Consider the following 23,587-nt stretch of genomic DNA (forward strand, 5'->3'; position numbering starts at 1 on the left):
GCTTCACTGATGACCTCTGGGAAAGTGAACTTCCCTTTCACTATTCACTCTTGCCCACACTTCACTCCAGTCCTGTATTGTTCAGGTGACTCTTGTTACCTTCAGTGAAGCTAGAGATAAGCAATAAATACTGAGTCGCCAATGTTACCCACATCCCAAGAGAAACTTTTCTTGAAAAGTTTTAGATAAGACCCAGGTTGGTTTCGGTACAGCCAGATATAAGTTAGATATGGATCAATTTAAGTACAGTTTGATTCAAATCTGGTATAATACATAGAATGTAGTACAGGATCTGGTTATGTCATCTGTCCTAACTGTTGTTTTGTAAGACTAACCCCGACCTTTTCTACACTTTCTTTTTCTTTGTTACCTGAATAAGATGGCTACTTGTTGTTTTTTCTTGATATTGTGTGTGTGTCAATAACTGAGAATTGCTTCAAACATCTTTTATATTGAACTATGGCTTCCAGAGAGAGAGAGGGCACTTTGATTCTATTGATTTTGAAAAAGGATCAAATCCACATCTCTGAGCTGAAGCAACAATTTAATTCCTGCACATTCTAAAGTTGCAAATCTGTGAGATGAGCTTTATTAGAAGCAGGAAGTAAAAATAAAGTGACAAATGGACTCTGACATGAAAAGTAGTTGGTTTTAATGCAATAATTATATTCTGAAGCTTGCATATTTATCAGTCCTCAATTGAGTAAGCAACGTGTACATTTGGTGTCTGCTGGGGATGTTCTGCATTGAATATGTTTGGCAAGCACCCATTAGAAGTTGAGCCCACCAATTTACAGCGTAACTGCCAAGTAATTATTCTAATAGTTTGATTTGATAATCTGACAGTTGCCCCAAGGAGTTCATGACAAATTGCCATTTGATATAAGACAAATGTTCTAGTTTTGTTGAACCATTGAGGATGAGAGTCATGAATGGTTTGCAGTTGACTAATAGATTTCTTGCCAAATTTTCCACAATGACTGAGTGCAAAGTGAAAAGAAACACTCCTTCCACTATGCTGCTATATTCTCTGGCTGTTAGTTCTTAAAAGAACCAGTTAGATCTATTTTTTTAAAATATGGTTAAATATGGTTACATGATCTGTAAGAACACATTATCAACCTTTAGTAATTGTCAGTTATTACTCTGTTTTATGAACTTTGGATGACTTCATCAAATTTTAGGAACAGTTGCCTTCATGAGCTGCAATATTAACTGGCTACCACTTCAGCACAATTACTCTTTGCACCAGTATGGCAGTCTCTTTACTTCAATCCATTTTAGATATGAATGGTGCTATCAGGTTCAAGGCTTTGCCGCATTGCTTAAAGAATGGTCCTTTTTATTTTCAATTTGTTTCTTATGTAATTTTTAAAAGTATTTTATTTAAGCTATTTATCTAATCAACCTGTTCAGCGACGTTAACATACACTCCTAGTTCTTGAACCCAAGCCTCCAGGTCCAGAGTAGTGACACTACCACTGTGCTACAAAAGGGCCCGCTGTTTCTCTCTCAACTGCTGAAAGCTTAAGCATTTGCAGCTGCACTCTTTTCTATGATGCTGGGAACTCCTGAGACCATCACTGTAATAATTTCCTACCTGACTCTTGACACAGAAGACCAGATCCTATTCTGTCCTCACAACAAACAGTACATGCTTCCATTTGGGATTGCTGGAAGGTGATTGTGGGTGGAAATTTTGGCTTTTCAAAATTGTTTTGGGGTTTTCTTTGCTTTGCCAAAGGGGACGAAAAATAGTGTTATAAAGCTGTCCAGGTGAGATTAGATCATGTGGCACAGATGGAAAAACAGACATGCCTTACTCTCAATTGATATTTCTTAGCTATTTGTTGATTCAGCCAGCTGAACCAAAATACTGTTAAATGGTAAAGACTGGAGATAGGTGCCAGAATATAAGATTTAAACTGATCAGTAATCTGTAAACTAATTTCCTCTGCCACAATTTTTTAAACATTTTTGATAGCAATAAACATGTCGGGACTAAATACCTTCCTGGCTAGTCTAGAATGAACTGTCTTTACTGGTGAGGTTGAAGATGTTGGATTTGTTAAGTTTAGCTGCTGTTCTGTATCAAGAACACAGCTTCTATGAGGTCAGTGGGAATTAATCCATATACAATGCAATCTTCTGGTGTTGGATTATTGATGTAAGATGGTTTTCAGTCAGCTCTAACCTGTGATCCACACATGGGGCATGCTCCAAAAAGTGGAACTTTATTGCCTACTGCAAAACAAAATTAAATGGTATCTCCATTCCAACTCTCCCTGACAGTATAATATCTACGAAATCTCTTCATATTCTTTGTTATTCTTGTGTCTCATGAATTGAGAGAAATTAATCTTAATATTGCAGCTATATTGCATCTCTGTTTTCATAAATACTGTTGATGTGCACATGTAGCCCTTGAAAGGTTAATGTATTAGTTTGCTTATTGAATTTTGAAGGTCAATATTTCAACGCTCACTTACTCTCTTTATTTAAGGTCAATAATAACATGACTATTTTCTTCCTGTTGGATCTTAAAGGTCAACATTTGAACTGGCACTGCTCGCCTATGTAGATTGTTGATTTGAAATAAGGAGGAATAATGAACACTGTTCCCTTCAAGATGACAACTTGTAATGTGAACATTAAAGTGTTTATGTCTCTGGAGCTGGAGAACAATTGGTCTCATGAATCACTGCTTTTGTATTAAATGTGGAGAAACCGTTCATAGTGAAGAATATCTCCGTCTTAATGGGCATATTTTAAATTACAATCATAAATAAGTTTAATTTTAATTTGATATGGGTAGGTCAGAAGAGGAATATTGAGTTTTAGAATCATCCATGACGATTCCTGCGTGGAACTGGACACAGTTACACTCATTGGCACTTTCAAGAATGAGAGTAAATTTAATTGAAACACAAGATTCCAGGGGAGATTGGCAGAGAAGATAGGGAAAACATAAGGAAAACTAGAAATAGCGATACTATTTAAAATACCGAGTCTTCCATGAAAGACGGGGATGAGGAGAACTTTCTTCTTTGAGATGTTGGTAATTCTCTTGCACAGTAGAGGCTGAGTGACTGAATATATTTGAGGCTAGAGTTAAACAGATTTTTGATTGACCAGGGAACTAAGAGCTATGTGGACAGGCAGGGAGGTGGGATTCGGGCTGCAATCCGTGATCCTATAGAATGGCACAGTAGACCCGTAGGATTGAATGGTCTTCTCTTGATTCTGTTTCTTATGTTTTTGTAAAAAACAACTCAACAATTAACTAATAAATGCAGTTCACCATAGATGTTCGCTGTCATCAAGACACTTCTACTGTGCCTTATGATAAAGAGGCAAGTCCCAGAGCACTTCACAGAAGAGAAATAGAGCAGACTGTAAGTTTGTGTGTGACCTTGAGAAGTGTCTGAAACCTTGCCCAAAGAAATGGAATTTGAGAAGAGTGTGGAAGAAATTACCTTTGAAGTCTCTTCTGCCAATGGTTGAGAAATAGGTGAGGGAGCTGTGTATGAGAGAATGTCTGAAGACCAAAGTGCTGGAGTAGTTAACAGAGGCAGGGAACAGCACTGGAAATTTGTAGGTTGTGATGATGGTTTCAAATTCAGCGTGAGAGAGCCAGTAGGAGGACAATGTTGATGGAAATTGGAACTCAGTGTATAAAATGGTAGAAAACCTGCGGAGTTTGTATCGTTTGGAATTTAATGATGGCAAGACATGAAATTAACTTAGACCACTCTGTAGAATGGAAGTATAATCAGACATAGGCCAGGTGTAGCTGAGGTGTAAATGTTCCCGTTTCCTGATAAGCATTGGTGAACCGTTTGGCTTTGAAACAAAAAGGTGGAAACTCTTCTTGTCATGTTATTAGATTTATTGAATCTGCTTCAAATTTCACTGGCTCAGCAATTAAACAGTTCTTACACAGCACAAACGCTCCTCCCTTTACTCGCAATATACTTAAACATCACGTGGGAGCAAAACTAAAGTTGGAATGAAGTGCAGCGTAAAGTATTAATTTCACAACGGGCATGTCTTCATTGTGAGCGTGATGGCTGGTTTTGACATTCCGAAACTGGCACTTCTGAAACTGCGCAGCAGTGGAGTAACTGGTGTGTTTCATATCTGCTACTCACTTATCACTGCTGGTATTTATTTGGAATTTTTTAGTGTGGCATTTATTCTTGGGTTACCAGCCTCTCATGTTTGAGTGGATTGTTCACGAATTTCTCAGAAGTGAACTGAGTCAAACTGTTCTTTCCACTTGTTCCTTGTTCTGTCCAAGAGGCAGAGTTGAATAAAGATTCCAGTGAAATCACAACAAGGACAGTCAAGGACATGCCATCTGCCCCAGTTTTACCTTTAGTTTCATTTTTATTTGCTGGGAAGAACGATATTGTCAGTTGCTTTTTACAAGGACTGTACCCAGCCAGCGCCAGCAATATTAAAAATGTACCACTTTGGAAAGTTATTGCACTTTTGTAAAAATGTTAAACCTCAATTTCTTCAGGCTTGATGCTTAATGTATGGTTAAAATAAGAAATTATTTCAAAGAGAAAACCATTGCAATGTTTGTCATCAAAGATTAAAAGTGTGAATAAATGCATACAGTATAACCCAGAGGATGAACTGAATGAGTGTGACTTGTGCACCAAAGCACAAATGGTGGAGATAGGATCCTGTGTACTATAAATGTCCCAAAAGTACAACCTGAGTGAATTTAAACTTGCATATTGCTATTCCCCATTCGCAAGTTCCTGCTCCCAGTCAGTACTTGGCTATTTCTCTGAGGCTCCTGATGGATGTGCTGTCAACCCTGTGCAAATGTGAAATATATAATATATTGTCATTCAGTACATTTCTCAAAATACCAGTATGATTGATGTAACACAATATCTAAAACATTTTAGTTGCTTCCCTCTGGAGATGGAATACAACGACATCAATGCAACAGACATTCTCAATGGCTGTGATTGTAACTGAATGTGGGCTCAAAGGAAACTGATCAAGAATTTAAATTTCTTAAGAGCTCGGGGGGCAAGCCATGACATTCTGTTGTGGATGAAAAGGAGGGTGTATTGCAAGCGCTGGCAATGTTTGATGAAAATAACAGAAAACGTTGCAGGTGTACGACAAATCTATCACATGCTGAAGAACAAAAACTGAGGGAAAATGGATTGTGTCACATTTCTTTGTCAGAACTGGAAAAGGAGAGAGGGTGGACTTGCATGTGGAATTGACCAGAAGATCAGAGGAATGGAGGAGAGACTGCAATAACCATGGGGCTTGTCATAGATACTAGTTCAAAGAGGTTTAATCTCCTGTGAATTATTTATTTTAAATTGGATTGAGGTCAAAAATATTTTGATAATATGAAAAGCCCTCTTTGGCTGGTAAAATAAAATGGTTCCAGATTACAAATACAAAGAGAAAATTAGATTGAAAGGCATTTGATGCATCAATTGAGAGAGATGGCTGAAATTTCAAACTGAAAGATAACATAAACGCATAGGAAATAGGAGCAGAAGTAGGCCATTTGGCCCCTCAGATCTGCCCCTCCCGCCCCCATTAAATAAGATCATGGCTGACATGTCCCGGGCTTCATCTCTTCATTCATGCCAGCTCCACACAGCCACAAACTCCCTGACATTTCAAATATCTATCCATCTCCTCTTTAAATGCTTTCAGCGATCTCGCCTCCACAATTTTGTGGGTAGAAGGTTTCAGACATTCACTGTCTCTGAGAGAAGAAATGCCTTTGTGTTTCAATTTTAATTTCAGTTTTATAGAATAAGAAGACCATGTCCTCTACTTCCAGATTTACCCATTTTCTCAACATCTCTACTGTTAAGCCCTCTCAGATTGCTGAATGTTTTAATAGAATCACTCTTTATTTTTCTAAACTCTACTGAATAAAGACATAACCTATTTAGCCAAACTGGATTAGTTAACCCTTCATCCTATCACTGGGATCTCCACATTCATAGAATTATAGGAACTCTACAATCAACCACTTTTGAACCACCTCCAATGCCAGTATATCATTTCTTTTTTAAAATGGGGACCAAAACTGTACACAGTACTCCAGGTGCAGCCTCATTGATAGCCTTTGCTGTTGTATCTCGGCTTCCCTATTTTTAAACTCCAAACCCTGCCCCACTCCCACAGTGAAAACGGGCAAAATTCCTTTTGCCAGCTTAATTACGTGCTACACCTACATATAAACTTTCTATGTTTCATGCACAAGAAATCCCTCAGTGCTGCACTATCTTTGGAGTCTCTCCCCATTTCAATAATAGTCTATCTTTTAGTTCTTCTTATCAAAGTGCATGGCCTTAAATTTTCCAATATTAAACCCCACTTAGCAAGTTCTTGCCCATTCACTCGAACTATTTAAATCTCCTTGCAGATTCCTTATGTCTTCTTCACATGTCATCCACCTATTTATTTTTTAATCAGCAAATTTGTAAACATTATACTCTGCCCTCCTCCAAGACTTGAATTGACATAGTAAATATTTCAGACCCTCGGACTTGGAGATGCCGGTGTTGAATTGGTGTGTACGAAGTTAAAAATCACACAACACCAGGTTATAGTCCAACAGGTTTAACCCTAACCTGCGATAGGTCATGGTATTCGAACAGACAATCGAGGTATTTTTCAATGTATAATTTCAGTTACATCACACTGTAAATTTTTGCTATAAATTCTGTGCCTTAGATTTGTGCCCTCCACAATCACCTGATGAAGGAGCGGCGCTCTGAAAGCTAGTGTGCTTCCAGTTAAACCTATTGGACTGTAACCTGGTGTTGTATGATTTTTAACTTTGTAGACCCCTCTGACTGTTGCTTGTAATGCTCCATTAGTTAGGCCTTTCCAACTTGAAAACAACCCATTCATCCTCACTCTCTGATTTCTGTATTAATCAATCCTCAAACCATCCTCACTGCATGAGCCAGTGCAATAACTTTTTGGCTGGCTCCTGATCAAATGTCTTTCTGAAAATCCAAATACATTATAAGTCCTCCCAGTCTGCTTCACAACAATGCTGACCTGCTGCACACTCCTCCCAATTTGACGCTGAGACAGTTCATCGTTGAATTGGGTTTAGTTAGAACACTGCACAAAGTTGAGTCGTTCATGTGAGAGTGGGAAGTGTAGCTCAAGTAGCAAGTTTAGAATGTGCAAGGTCAGAATCATGCTTGCGAATGGAAGCGAAATGCACATAATCACTCTATTTGCATTCAGTTTTCCCAATCGAAATGTTTCCAAAGGGTCTGCAAGGTAATTTCTAACCTCAGGATTTTACTATCAGAAAAATTTGATGAAAACATTGGCTTTCAGGTTTGGAAAGTGACACTAAGATATCTATAAGATCAATATAAAAAGGAATGGTGTGACAAATTATTTGAAGACAGTACAATAAAAACCTAAGGTAAATGACACAAAGATCCTGACACAAGGATTAATCAATATATAAACTAGATAGATGGATAGATTAGAGGTGATTTAAAAGAAAAGCTGCAATCAAAACAGAAAGGAATAAATGGAAGCTATGATGAGAGCAGGAACTGAACATCTGTGAGCTGAGGTCAGCTGAAGCCTTGCCCGTGCATTTTCTCAGTTACAGATAACTAGATGCAAAATACAAAACAGACTCTTTGGTCCAACTTGTTCATGCCGACCAGATAATCTAAATTAATCTAGTCCCATTTGCCAGCACTTGGCCCAGATCCCTCTAAACTCTTCCAATTCATACACTCATTCAGATGCCTTTTAAATGCTCTAATTGTACCAGCCTCCACCACTTCCTTGGCAGCTCATTTCATACACGCAACACCCTCTGTGTGAAAAAGTTGAACTTTAGGTCCCTTTTAAACCTTTCCCCTCTCACCTTAAACCTATGCCCTCTAGTTTTGGACTCCCCTACCCATGGCTATTCACCCTATCTGTGCTGCCCATGATTTCATAAACTCTTTAAGTTCACCCCCTCAGCCACTGATGCTCGAGGGAAAACAACCCCAACAAATTCAGCTTTTCCTTATAGCTCAAACCCTCCAAATCTTGGCAACGTCATTGTAAATTTTTTCAGGACCCTTTCAAGTTTCACAATATCCTTCCTATAGCTAGCATCAAGAATTGAATGCAGTCTTCCAAAAGTAGCCTAACCAATGTCCTGTACAACCTCAACACAATCTCCCATCTACCATACTCAGTGCACTGACCAGTAAAGGCAAGTACGTCAAATGCAACTTTCGCTATCCTGCCTCCTTGTGACTCCACTTTCAAGGACTATGAACCTGCAATCCAAAGTCACTTTGTTTTGCAACACTCCCCAGGACCATGCCATTAAGTGTATAAGTCCTGCCCTGATTTGCCTTTCCAAAATGCAGCCCCTCATTTTTGTCTAAATTTAAACTAGTCTAAAATTGTTCCGCACATTCCAAAGTTCAGAAAACTCCTGAATAAGCCAGCTCAGATGTGATGTTTTATAACCATTGAATAGAGTTTGAGTTTAGTTGTGCATGATGGTGACAGATTGATGGCTTTTTCATCAGTGTCTCAAACCCTTCATTACATGAAATGAAACTATATGATTGGACTGGCTTGCTGCTGTTCAGCTTTGAATACTGTGGTCCAGTCTAGTTAAGTAACAGGAGATTGATGATGAGAAAACTACTTGCAAAGAACATAAATCAAGTAACGATCTCGGTATTTTGTGGGTAGGGTGGGTAGGTAATAAGAGAGAATGTATTCCAGGAAGGGAGTAGCAGATAGACAAGAAACAACCTTTGGAAAAAAATCACCTTACTTGGAAAATGTTGATGCTGTTCACTGAACAAAATCAAAAGATGCACCCAACAGTTGTGATGCCCTTATATTGTGTGGCCAGTTCTGTCCATGTGGATTTTCCTTCTAACTTAACACACCTCATGTAAGTTAGAAATTCACTGCATCATTAGAAAGTTCCCATCTTGCCTATTACTGAGTGGTTTGAATAAAAGTATCTAATCAGGGTCACGTTTCATTGTAAATGGTACCTCTCATGTAACAATCTGCTTCGAACTTGAACTCATCCTCTTTATTGAAAAGCAAGTCATTATGATCATTGGAAAAGCTTTGTAGTATCTTGTGGGGTCAGGGAAATCTCTCCACTGTTCTGCTGTTCCTCTTCTGAACAGAGAGAGAGAGAGAGAGAGATCCTTTATGTCACAACTCCAACTCAAATGATTTTTGATAAAAAGTAGAGAGTACAGTCGAATAGGTCAAGTAATTGCTTTCTGAAGTGCTTGCTGATTTGCTCTTCGCTATACAGTCATTGTGATTTTAAAGTGGCATTCGATGCTGTTTTTTTCAAGTGGGGATTGCATAGTATGCCTACTTACTGCAGGATGATGGGCTTTGATAGTGCGTTTTCCCTTTGACCTTTAACAGTTCAAAGGTCCATTGGTTATCAATTTGAATCACTTTAAGTATACTTATTGTTAATACGTTTACAAGGCCTCTCCTTTCTGCTACTTGCATCTCCTCATTCTCTCCTCTCCCCCACTGGGAGCATTTTGTTACATTTGATCCTGCTCTTTGTAAAGAAACCTGGCCCAAGCATGCTTTCCCCAGCAGAAAGAAGCAGTGTTTCTTTCTCAAGCACGCCCTTAGCTCTCTTAGACAGGCAGATGGATGGCTGTTTTGATCCTTTTGAGACTTTTGACAGTAATCTTGGTTTTATTTCTCCTCTCGCTGCCATTTGGCCACTGAAGCATGTTTGTGAAAATGAGCCAACGACTCCAATTTCCTACCCTTGCCTACATATAAATCACAGCCCTGTGAGCATGGCATAATGTGACATTGCAGTGCCAAAAGTGTAAACATTATCTCTGCATGCGATCAGTGTTTGAAGACTCGAGCGAAAATGCTGTAAATCATTGATCGTTTCTGGGAAGGGGAATACAGTTCCAGTTCCTCACTCCTGGCTGCCCTCTTAGATACTTTATAGGCTTGAGGTTATCCAGAATTCTGCCATTGGTATCCTGACTTGCACTCGATATCATTCATTCACTCACCCACTTAATCTCCTGATTAAGCAGTACCTTGATTTTAAAAACGTAATATAGTTGACAAATCCCTTAAAGGGATCCTGCCTCTCTAATCTCCTCCAGGCCGAGAAGCCTTCAATCTAGCTGCTTTTCTTCGGCTCTGGCATTTCAAACAACCTGGATTTGAATCAGTCCATCATTGGTAGCCATCGCCAGGGACCTAAAGTAATGGTGACCTCTCCCTAAAATTCTTTATCTTTTGTTCCTCCTTTAAGATGATCCTGAAGACCAATTCCTTAAAATAACGTTTGGTCATCTTCTGTAATATCATCAAATGTAGGTTGGTATCAATTTGTATTTTTGATAATCCCCCTGTGAAGCAACTTGGAGGATTTTCCTAAGCTGGAGGCATTAGATAATTCCAATATGTTGTTCTTGATGTGTATTCTGCAGGATATCTTTAGCTGTTGTGGCAAAGTTTATGTTATCCTCCTTAATATAAGAAACATGAGTGTAGTTAGAGTGTCATTGAAAGATCTAATAGATGTTTCTTACAACTCACTAATAAATACAAGTACTACATTCACAGATGCATCATGTCTGGGCTGGTCCTGAGCTATTCATTTACAAATTGTTGCAAACTTGCATCATCATGTCCCTCAAGTGATCCTGAGTGAAAGTAGAACCTAAGATTATGCTAAGATACACTGATGGCATCATGAGCATGTCTCTTAAAGGTAGCTTGTTTTTAAAATCAACCATTCAGATAGTCGTAGAGTCATACAGCATGGAAACAAATCCTTCAGTCCAACTCATCCATTCCGATCAAATTTACCATACTAAACTAGTTCCATTTGCCTGCATTTGGCCCATATCCCTCTAAACTTTTCCTATTCATGTATGTGTCCAAATTTTGTTAAAATATTTTAACTGAACTGCATGTACCACTTCCTCTGGCAGTTTATTCCACATGTGAACCATCCTCTGTGTGAAAATGTTGCCCCTCAGGTCCTCCTTCAGTCTTTTTTTTTCATCTTATAAATATGCCCTCTACTTTTAAACTACCCTACCCTCAGGAAAAGCCTTTTGCTCTACCCCTTATCTGTACCCCTTATCTGTACCCCTTATCTGTACCCCTTATCTGTACCCCTTATCTGTACCCCTTATCTGTACCCGTTATCTGTACCCCTTATCTGTACCCCTTATCTGTACCCCTTATCTATGCCTCTCATGATTTTATAAGCCTCCACAAGATCATCCAAAACCTCCTATGCTCCAGTAAAAAAAATCCCAGCTTATCCAGCCTCTTTGTAACTCAAAACCTCCAATCCTGGCAGTGTCTTTGTCAATCTATTTTTTAACCCTCTCCAGTTTAATTACCTCCTTCCTATAGTAGGGTGACGATGACTGTGCAAAATACTCTAAATGTGGCCTCATTAATGTGCTGCACAACTGTGACATGATGGTGTCTCAACTTCTGCACTGAGTGGTCTGAGCAATGAAGGTAAGTGTGCTAAATGCCTTCTTAATTCCTGTCTACCTGTGACTCAACTTTCAAAGAACCATGTATGTATACACCTAGGTCTCTCCCTGTTTGACAACACTATCCAGGCCCTACCATTAGCTATATAAGTCCTGCCCTTGTTTGTTTTACCAAAATGCAATACCTGACATTTATCCAAAATAAACTTCCTCTGTCACTCAGCCCATTGATCCAATTAATCTCGATCTCTTTGTAATCTTAGATAACCTTCTTCACTATCCATTATACCACTAATTATGATGGCATCCACAACTCTTAAATCTCCTAAAATCGCATCCAAATTGTTGATATAAATGATGAACAACAATGGACCCAGTACCATGCCCTGTGGAACACACTTGGTTGCAGGTCTCCAATTTGGGTTTGTGGAGCAGATGGCTCTTGAACCAGGCTCCAGCTCAGAGATAGGGACAATACCACTACCACAAGAGCCTTTGTCTCTTAAAGGTATTTTGACATATTGACCTTGAGCCAACAGTTCTTTCAAGTGCTGATGTTAGCTTCTGTTTTACTGCTTATTTGTAATTATACTGCCATCTCAAAATAATGTTGTCATATTTTAGCATTTTATGGAGTTGGTGCTGCTATTAATTATAATAAATACAATTTGCATTAGATACTATCTGTATTTGTGAAAGCAGAATCAAACTGGGGTCCATGAATTACCATGGCAAGCATAGTAGGAAATGCGTATTTCTCACCTCCTTGTTTTGGTTCAAAACCTGGCTTTGAATGTTCAGATCAATGTGAATCCGGCAGGCATTTGTTATGATGGTTTCCAGTCCATGGTCATAATTAATTATATGACTAGTAATGTCACATGGCTGGCAGAAATTGGAAAGGAGAGTCAAAGCATACATTGGTTTGTTGCATGAATGTGTTTAGCAATCAGTCAATTTTAAATGAGAAACTACATCAGCATCTGGCAAACATCTAATTGTCTGACTTAAGGAAAGTTCATGTTTGATGCTCATAGCAGTATATATTCCAATGCAGCAATATTTTTCAAATCTATTTGAACATAGAACTTGTCTGAACATCCCTGTTCTCAATAATTAGTGGCAAAATGTGCACGACAGGTCTTGTGGTTAACCATTTCAGGATTAGAGTTGGAAAGCATCCTAGACGTTCCTGCATCTCAAACAACCTTAAATAATTACTAACCACTTTCTCCATTTTGGAGCCTAATTTACAGATTTTGGCATTATTCAGCCCTTTCCTGTTAGCTGCACTGTCTTAATTGACGTTATTCTGGCCAATTTTTAAGCAGTAATTCTCATAAGAACAAGGATTCTTGCTGACGGAAGCTACTTTGAGTTATTCCTGTTATTGGTTAGAAAATTGTTGAAGGAAGGTGGAATTGTTATTATGGAGGGGAAAGCGGATGGATGGGAAACAGAAAGGAAATCCATGGTATTGAAGAGGAGGGTGAAATGGAAAAACAGGTGGCAGTGAAGAGAAGAGAAGAGAGTAAAGTACAGCAATAGATGAGAGGAGATATGATTGAAGTGGAATGATTCAAAGCATGAAATTGGGAACAAGCGTACCAGTTTAAAATCAGGTGAAAGCGGGCAAGAATGCCAAGTGGAACCCAACAAGGAGAGGGGCAAGATGACCATGCAGGGATATGTCTATGAAAGGAGATTGGGTACAGTGTCTCTGTAAATTAATAGGTGGCACGGTGGCTCAGTGGTTAGCCCTGGCCTCACAGTGCCAGGGACCCAGGTTTGTTTCCAGCCTCGGGTGACTATCTGTGTGGAGTTTGCACATTCCCCCCGTGTCTGCGTGGGTTTCCTCCGGGTGCTCCAGTTTCCTCCCACAATCTAAAGATGTGCAGGTCAGGTGAATTAGTTGTGCTAAATTGCCCATAGTGTTAGGTGCTTTGACAGAGGTAAATACAGGGTAGGGGAATGTGTCTGGGTGGGTTACTCTTTCGAGGGACAGTGTGGATTTGTTGGGCCGAAGGGCTTGTTTCTATACTGTAGGGAATCTAATCTAATCTAAATTAATAGGGTGCCTCTGTAACTGGGCCAGGGTTAGACGTGGAAGAATGTTAAAAGGTTTAGTGACAAAATTAATTCATATTTATATAGAACCTTTCATGTAATAAAATATCCCATGATATTTTACAGTGGCTTGTTAAATGAAGATTTGACATCTCACCAGGCAGTATTAATGCAGATGGCCAAAGGAGTAGGTGTTAAGGGATGTCATAATGGAGGAAAGAAAGACAGTGAGGTAAAGATGTTGAGGGAGAAGATTCCGGAGCTTCGGGTCCAGACTGAAGGCACAGCCATTCATATTAAAATTGGAGAAGATGAATAGATCAAAATTAACTAAGCACTTTATCTTGTCATGGGGCTGAGAGGGATGAGTGAGGAAAGGTCATAGAACAATTAGAAAATAGTAACAATTTTAAATTCAAGGCCACTTGATATCATTTAACATTTGTGAAGAAGTCTAATAATTGATTTACCATGGTAATTTGTTCATGTGCATTCATCAGCATATTCCCTCTTAACAACCAGATACAAACAATGGAACCAATAAAGGTTCTCTACTGAGGCAGTTACCTGAAAGATGTCAATGGCAAGTTCATAACCAGTCAGGTAATGGAGAGAGATCTGCCTGGTCAAAAGCAGTATTAATGCTATTGTTATTTGTGGTGATTGAGAGGCCATTTGAGTAGTTGATTTAGAGGTTAAATGTGATGTCTCCTCACTTATCGCATTATGATCAAAGCAAAAATGCTGTGACCCTGCCATGTGATAGTTTGGCTGTGCTCTGGTTTGAGAAATGGGAGGTACTTCTGTCAAGGTGAATGTTTCCTCTCTTCTGCATTGTAACAATCCAAATTAGGAATTGTATCAGAAAAAACAGCCCAGAAACTGGCCATCGAGCCCATGTCCATGTTGATCTCAAGTTAACAGGAAGTAACCTATCTGAAAGCAGCAAAAAATACACAAACTGTGACTTTTTTCAATTCTTGGTTTATGGACTTGCTGTCTGGGTCAACAATTATTACCTGTCCATAATTAATTTGAGAATGGGGTGGTGAGCTGCCTCCTTGAAATCCTGTAGTCCGTGTGCTGTAGTGTCCAGTCCATAGTAACCCACAATGTCACTAGGGAGCGAGTTCCAGGATTTTGGCCCAGTGCCAGTGAAGGAACGGCGATATACTTCCAAGTCAAGATAGTGAGTGGCTTGGAAGGAAAATTGCAAGTGGTGGTATTCCCATGTATCTGCTGCCCCTTCTCCTTCGAGATGGGTTCAGGAAGTGCTGCCGAAGAAACCTTGGTCAATTTCTGCAGTAGACATAGTAGATGGTGTACACTGCTGCTACTGAGCATCAGTGGTAGAGCAAGTGGATGTTTATGGATGTGATGCCAATCAAGTGGCTGCTTTGGTGTCAACTTTGAGAGTGTTGTTGAAGCTACACCCGTCCTGACAAGAGCGGAATATTCCATCACATTCCTGACTTGTCAATGGCTTTGAGGAGTCAGAAGGTCTGTTACTTGCCATGGTGTTCCGAGCCTCTGATTTCTCCTTGTAGCCGCAGTATTTACATGACGAGTCCAGTCCATTTCTGGCTAAAGGTAACTCCAGGATGTTAACACTCCAGGATTAATGCCATTTTTCAATGAACACTGGTTTAATTATCTCTCGTTGGAGATGGCCACTGCCTGGCATTTGCATGATGTGAATATTACTTTTAAGTTGTCGGCCCAAGCCTGGATCTTGTTCAGGTCCTACTGCATTTGGACCCCGGTATCCAAGAGTTGCAAATGGTGCTGAACATTGTACAATCATCAGCAAGAATACCCATTTCCCACATATGAATGGAAGGTCATTGATAAATCATCTGAAGATGGTTGGTGCTAAGACATTACCCTGAGGAACTCCTGTAGAGGTATCCTGGAGCTGAGATGACTGACTCCCAGGTATGACCCCAACCAGCAGAGTATTTGCCCTGATACCCATTGACTCCAGTTTTGTTGGGCTCCTTGATGCCACACTTGGTCAAATGCAGCTTTCATGTCCAAGACAGTCACTCACTGCTTACAGCCAGAGTTCAGCTCTTTTGTCCATATTTAAGCCAAGGTTGTAATGAGGACAGGAGCTGAGTGGCCCTGACAAAGCCTAAACTGAGTGTCAGGGAACAGATTGTTGTGAAGTAAGTGCTGCTTGATAGCTAGTCTTAACCCTTTACTGATGATTGAGAGTTGACTGATGAAATGGTAATTTGTGCTGCTTTTTGTACACATGTCACATCTGAACAATTTTCCATGTTAATGGCTATTTGCCAGTGTGATAGCTGCAATGCACCAGATTCGCCTGAGGGTGCAGTAAGTGCATTATTTGATGCTCTGGATTATGGATCCAGTGACCGTACCATTACAATGCACCATCATCTCCCTAGGCCTTTGTTTACCTGAGAATCATTCTTGTAGCTCACTGATCTTTTCGTTCCAAATGCAAAAATTGTGGGGTTGGCAGGGTTGGGGAGCACATGAGACATTATAACTTCTAATTATAGGATGGAAGTGCCTGGATTAACATTGGAATTGGCTTCATTTTCTGTTTTCTAAGGAATGGCATCTCTGAAGTGTTTCACAGGAGGCTGTGTGGGTGTGCATCTATCTGTCTGTGGGTGTGAGTCTGTGTTTAGTTCAGAAGGATCTGCTTACTTTGCTGAAACTGCAACAAAAGTTGACACGCACGACAGTTGAGCTGAAGCCTGTTTGTAGATATTTGCCACTTTATGCTATTAGCTACACTAATAGTTCAGAGATTTGTCCAGGGAGCCAGACGGAACAGGTCAGTACCCAGTTCACTGACAGCGCAGATGTCAGCGTATATTCAACAGATGTCTGTTGAAATGTCAAAATCGACTGTGGTGAAGGTTTGTGAGTGTAATGGTCCAGTGGCCCAAATATTCTAATTGGGGCAGAAACCCAATTTCCAAAGTCTGATCAGATTAAAAAATATCAATTTAACCTTTAGTTGACTTCTGCACTTGAGTTTTCTGAATAAGAAGAGGTCTCCTGTTACAAGCTAGCTCTGGAATCCATAAATCCAGCAGCAGAGAAGATCGTTGTAGAAGTTGCACCTTGGTGTTTCCACTGGGCAGGGTGGTTGTGATCTGTGGTTTGTTTTCCCAGCGGCACTGCCAGCCACTTTGCCAGCTTCAGTGAATGGAAGGTAAGCTGGGTAGGGGAACAGGTGAGTAAAGCGATCCCAGGAATGGTTGGGCATCCGGTCTCTAAGGAATGTCACAGATCCAGTAGGTGGGAGAGCAGTGTCAGAGCTTGTGTTCACATTAGGGAGAGGTGGGCATGGTCAAGTCCACATGGTACAGACCATGGGGAATGAGGGGTGTTGAACGGAGTGTTGACTAGGGTCAGGGATTGGGGGGGACGTGAAATGGTTACTAGATCCGGGCTGTGGAGTGTCAGTTTAGGTCAGGGTGTCGATGAGTCTGGGTGGGGACAGGGACCACATTATCAGGTCTGGCCAGGGTACACCTGGGAGTCTGAGGTGTTGGGTGGGTGAGGACCTGGGATGTCAGACAGGCAAGGGGCGAGGGGGCGGGGGCAAGAGTATCGGGTCTCGGGGGGTGGTGAGGGATGTGGCAATGTCAGGCTAGCGGGAAGTATCGGTGTGGGGCTGGCAGGGTTGTGCATGCAGGTGATGGCCAACAGTGGTTGGGGGAGGTGTACATGGAAACAGGAGGAGGCCATTCAGCCCTTGGAGCCTCATCCCGCTATTCAATATGATGATGGCTAACCATCCAGCTTAGTACCATGTTCCTGCTTTCTTCCCATACCCTGTGATCTGTTTAACACTAAGAAATATACCCAACTCCTCCTTAATCGAGATAGTGTTGAGTGGGTTGACCCATTGAATTAAAGGGCAACTTATCAATATGCTTGCACCTTTAATTTGAGTAACTCTCCAAGCTGTCCACAGGCCAAGTATCAGAACTGGAATATAGTTCTCAGGGCCTACCGTGTTGTCTGGGATATTCTGTTTCCAAGTGCTCTTGGGTTCCCTGGCTTCACCAGGTGATCATACACCACAAGTTTATATTTCTCAGAACATGGAGCTCTCAGTGTGCTGGCATATAATGTTTGAAATCCACATTTTGAAGCCAAGCTTTTGGAGGGTATTGTTTCCTTTCAGACTAATAAAATTTGATTAGAAGAATGATACAGTTACAAGCAAGAGTGCCTTGCTATGAGATTAGTTATCATTAAATGGATCAGAGCACACTTAGAATTTGAAGCGGATAAGCTTTAATGACTGCTCAAACCACAGTACTTGATTTCAGGATTAAAGGGACCATTTTGATTTAATGAAAGGCATTCAGTGTTCAACTCATGAATGTGACTAATGAGAGAACTCTGATTTCCCATTCTATCGGTTATATATTCATGGTTTATTTAAATGATACATGGACACTCCCATTTCTTACATCAAATGAAAGTGGATTTTTTAAAAGACTTCTTTATAGAACAGAGATGGACCTGGTACTTTAATGAAAGGAATTGCGCAATATCGATGTGATGTGATTGCCAGTTTCCAATGGTACGCTGTATCCATTATTGCTATGATCCCTTTTTTTAAAAAAAATGTTGCTCTGTTTGAAACTCCAGATACTGTTTCCAGCAATACTGATTGTCCCTCCTTATTAGGCTGTACATGTTCTCTTTTAGTCTTAGGCATTAGTTGTGTCAGGTTGTGGGACCAAGAGAAAGAATGAAGTCTATCTTGGTGAATTTTGACCTGTTATGTAGCCTGTGGACAGACCTGAATTGATAACGGTAAATAGGATTTGACATCTATCCATATGAAGCAGGTTTAATTGTTAGAAAGTATTGAATCAAAACTTACAGTCTCAGCTTACACTGTAGAGATGTTGGCCTCAGGGCAGAGGAGAAAGTCAACAGAGGACAAAAGTCAGCTGGAAGGTAGTGCCGTGAATCCTTTGGTAAAGATTGAGTCTTTTGAAAATATCCACTTTCTCTTAGCCTACAATTTCATACAATCAATATTTAAATCTCATTAACAAGGCTTCAATGAAATTGTATGCCTCATTTTCTTTTATTATCCTAGTTTCTGGGCTTTCTACAGGATAGTTAATGAATAATAAATTATTTCCAGTAGATAATATGATATAAAATTCCATTCATGTACTTCTTTGTGAGGATTCACTTGGTGCTGAGTGATTTTGAACTTATATAACCAGATCTTCAAAATATCAAAAAGACAACACCTTGCATTTATATAACATCTTTAAGTAGGTCACTAGACACTTTGTAGAAGTTTGAGAGGACTCAATGCCGAAGTGTTCAGTAAGAAATCTGAAGCATAACCATACGGTGATCCCTGTCTGAATGGTTTGTCCATGTGGATTGATCTGTTAAACAACAATCTGAAGAATATCCACCAGTTGGTAGGACTGTTGGCTCTGAAACAGAGCAGGATGTTGTGAGATAGGTCTGTCCTAAAGCAGAAGGGCATCAAACACTTCTGGTACCATGTGACAAGTAAAGCAGTCATGCCGAAAGCGAATGGAGACACCAAAGCTCTTCTGACACTACTGAGTGTAAAATAAACAAATCAGCCTTCAAGCTGTAATCACAAATTATGCATATACTAAAATATCAGCACAGAATCTCAAACAGCAAGAGGCGAATGTTACATGTCAGAGCTCCACACTTCTAGCCCTGTGTTAACATTGCCACTATTGCACCCACTGCCTCGATGAGAAAGCAATCATTCCGATACACCCAAACCACCATCTTATTGACAGAAAGTTCCATATTCCAAAGAACTCTATTCAGCCCAATGCCATTTTATCATCTCTTTCATTCTCTCCTTTTCTTACTATCTCTTCAGGAAAATTTTGGAAAAAAATATTTCTCTGCAAAGATTGGGTTTCTGAAAGAAAATAAGAAAAAAGCTTCGGTCAACAGGTTATTGTTGAAGGCATACAGAATGTTCTGGGGTCTGTTGCTGTAATGTGGTCATCAGTAATCTCACATGGTGGCCCTGAAGCCTTGCTCAGGAAATACAGGTCTTTCTGTTCTTTCAATCACTCTCTTTCAAAAGAGATCATAGACTTGGCTGTGAACTGATGTGGAGAATTTCCTTTTCAAAAATGGGAGAGATCAGCTGGGTAGCTTGTGCTTGGTAGGCATTTCCCCAACCAATCTTATTCTTAACTGGCTTCTCTCAAATGGTGCCAGATAAAGTAAACAATTCTTCAATCTCGTAATTGTTCAAAACAGTCCCAAGACTGGTCCACGGCAAATCAAAGGGTTATCATCCGTGATGTGGCTTACAAGAAATCTTGTTTAAAAAGAAATCCAGTGTCCACAGTGAAATTTAAATTACCTCTTTTAAAGAAACCCCACTATTTTTACAAAACTTAAAATAACTTAGTTTTCCACAGTCCTTCAAAATGTAAGCCCTCCAGACAATAGTAAATATAAAGCATTTTCACAGCACTCTGAATAAAACAGCTATCTCTACGGCCTTTTCCTTTCTTGCAGAATAGCCAAGATTATGAAATCACCACAGAAGAATCATGGGAGAAATTCAAGGGAGCAGACCATTGAAGCAGTGGGAGCATATTTAAAGCAAGGATTTACATTGCATGAGAAAAACTCAATCTATTTGTTTGCAAGGGTCTGTGATATTGGCGCTGATAATGAAATGAATTTCCAGTCATGAACAGCACTTCAAAATGATTTTCAATTGTAACCAAGACAATTGATAAATTAAATTGACTGTGGAATATGGTGCCATGAAAACATTTAGTCAAGTTTAAATACAAGCAAAGTCAGCACTTACTGTAAATTTGATTTGAAAGAGAATTTTGTGGAAATGCTCAAAAAGGAAGGTGTTATAGGTGGTGAGGGGAGCAGAACTGATATTTCAGCTGGATAATCGTTCATCACAGTTAGAAGAAATTAGAGATTTGCTAGCTTTTTTTTAAAGCAAGTGTAGAGACAGGAAATATGGGAGAGAGGAAAGAAGGAAAAGGTACGTTTTTTGATAGGATGGATAGTGTAGTGATTCACTTGCAAAGGTGATCATGCTTCAAGATGAAATGGGTGATAATGAGTCAAAAAACAAATTCAAAACTCTCTGAACTACCTTCTGGCTAGAGTGTACCATATGACTGGTGAAGGCTAATTATATCTACCTCAGGACATCTCTAAGAGTTCCATAAAGTAATGTCTTGCGGCACCTAACATCAGCTGCTTCATCAGTGACTTAGCCTCCACTATGGGATCAAAAGTGAAAATGTTTCCTGATGAATGCTTTCTGAGGCAATGAGTTCCACAGATTCACCACTCTCAAGCTAAAGAAATTCCTCCTCATCTCAGTTCTAAATTGTCACTCCTTCACTCTGAGGCTGTGCCCTGAGGGTCTAGTCTCTCCTGCTAGAGGAAACATTCACTCCATGTCCATTCTCTCGAGGCCTCACACTGTTCTGTAAGTTTCAATGAGATCCCCCTCATCCTTCTAAACTCTATTGAATACAGACCCAGAGTCCTCATCTGCTCCTCAAACGACAAGCATTTCAGTCGGGATCATTCTTGTAAATTTTCTCTAGACTCGCCCCAATGCCAGCACATCCTTCCTTAGATAGGGACGCAAAACTACTGACAGTGTTCCAAATGTGGTCGAACCCGAGCCTTATACAGCCTCAGCAGCACATCTTACATTCTGGCCCTCTGAAAATGAATACTATCATTGCAATAGCCTTCCCATCTGCCAACTGAACCTGCATGCTAACCTTCAGAGAATCCTGAACTAGGACTCCTCAGTCTCTTTGTACTTCAGATTTCTGAAGCTTTTTCCCCCTTTACGAAATAGTCTTCACCTTGATTCTTCCAACCAAAGAGAATAATCTCTCACTTTCCCATGTTGTGTTCTTCTTTGTGTACTCTCCTGACCTGTCCAAGTCCTTCTTCAGTCTTCCTGCTTCCTCAACATTCCCTGCCCCTGCATCCATTCTCTGTGTCACCTGTAAACTTAGCAAAAATGCCCCTCAGTTCCTTCGTCAATATTGTTAATATAAAATGTGAGAGTAGTAGTGATCCCAACACTGACCACTATGGAATTCCAGTAATCACTGGCTGCCATCCTGAAAAAGACACTTTGGTCCATACTCTGCCAGTCCGCCAATCCTGTATCCATGGCAGTATGTTGTTCCAAACGTCACGGACTCTTATTTAGCGGCTTGCTGTGCAGCATCTTGTCTACACGGTGGCAAGGCCATCTACAAAACTACATCAACTTACCAAACTCCCTTCAACAACACCTTCCAAATCTGACCTCTGCAGCCAGGATTGACCAAGGACGGCAGGGGCATGACGACGCCACCATCTGCACATTTCGTTCAAAGTCCTGACTTGGAACTGTATCACCATTGCTTCCCTATCACTGGATTAAACACTCAACATTTGTAACAATACTGTGGGGATGTGTGTTTATTTGACTAAGTGGACTATGACAATACAAGGAGGTGTCTTGGCATGACCTTCCTGAGGGCATGGAATGATGGCCAATCATTGTTAACCTTGCCAGTGATGGCACATCCCACGAACATTTTGAGAAAATACTCTCTGTGAATTGGAATTCTTTCTTTGATTCACGTGTCTTTCAATGAACATGATTTGCAAATGAAAAATATTGAGTAAAATCTGTTCGAGACAGCATTGATGTTGTAAAATGCAAGAGCACTGCCTCTTTTATTTGGTACCAGACTGCAAATAAATGTACCTTTCAACAGAAAAAGTCAGTCTGTTGGCAGACAGCGCATCAAAAACATAAGTACTCACTATTAGTTAGTTCGCAATTATGTTTGAACACCTCTATGTAATCAGACACTTGAGTGGTTTAGAAATCTACTGGGTTTGCAGATTCCAAAGATTAATGGAAATGCATGACCTAATCCTGACAAAATTTTTAGCTTGTGGATCAAGACTGATACTTCAGAGCTCTTGTTACATATTAATCTGATAGCATTAGTTGTTGAGAAAGGATCAAAACTGAACAGGTTTATGACTTAGAACATTCACAGATGACCTGTGACCACAGAATTAATGGTAAAAGCTGGAAAAATCACATAAAAATGGGTAAAAATGCATTCATTCTTATATGGTTAGCCTATTGTTCAATTTCTGTCTGTCTTTTGTTTCATTTTTGTCCTAATCAACAGTTATGTGATTTGTCATTTGATGTTCAAGATGACTCTTCCGTCTGTTGTCATGTTAATGACGGGCGATATTTATGGGAGGAAGCAGGAGTGCTGTTGGATAATTTGTGTGGGCGTTACTGAAGGTCTGTGAGCACTGTGGGAATGCCCGATTGAACACTAGAGCTTTGTTATCGGTTCACTTTTGAATCTATCCCCTGCCAGCAGCTTGCCAGAGTCCTCATGCTCAATTGAACTTTGGTGTTTGTGCCGTGATCCTCACCTTTCCCTAAGTTGCTGAATTTGAGTTGTTGAGATACCCAAGAATGGCGTTAGCCTGTGGAATTGGATAAATAGAAGAGGTGTCCAGCAATGTCTTGATTTTTCACCTCAACGTTAAGTTGATGAGGTATCAAGAAATATTGTTGGAAGCACACTTAAACATGTGTCGGAAACAACTAGAGTAAAATAAAAACCCTGCCGATGCTGGAAGTCTGAAATAAACACTTAATGCTGGAGAAACTCAGCAGGTCGAACAACATCCATGGAGAGAGAAACAGAGTTAATGTTTTGAGTCCAGTATGACTCTTCAGAAGGTTGTGTTAAGTAGGTTTGCATCAGAGTGTATTTGACTTCAGTGTTAAGCAAGTGGTAAGTTGAAATTTTATTGCTGGAACAGCACAGCAGGTCAGGCAGCATCCAGGGAACAGGAGATTCGACGTTTCGGGCACAGGCCCTTCTTCAGGAATTCCTGAAGAAGGGCCTGTGCCCGAAACGTCG

At 40.1% G+C, this 23,587-nt stretch overlaps 1 protein-coding gene across 15 annotated transcripts in view; it reads left to right on the forward strand.

The window, feature by feature from the left end:
* LOC122553704 (alpha-(1,6)-fucosyltransferase) overlaps positions 1–23,587 on the forward strand; it is a 759,328-nt gene that overhangs the window by 599,578 nt on the left and 136,163 nt on the right. The gene's annotated exons all lie outside the window — the stretch shown is intronic.

The sequence above is a fragment of the Chiloscyllium plagiosum genome, unplaced genomic scaffold (genome assembly GCF_037043375.1).
Source record: "Chiloscyllium plagiosum isolate Xiang-an unplaced genomic scaffold, Cpla_swu_hap1 HiC_scaffold_8, whole genome shotgun sequence".
Classification (NCBI taxonomy): domain Eukaryota; kingdom Metazoa; phylum Chordata; class Chondrichthyes; order Orectolobiformes; family Hemiscylliidae; genus Chiloscyllium; species Chiloscyllium plagiosum.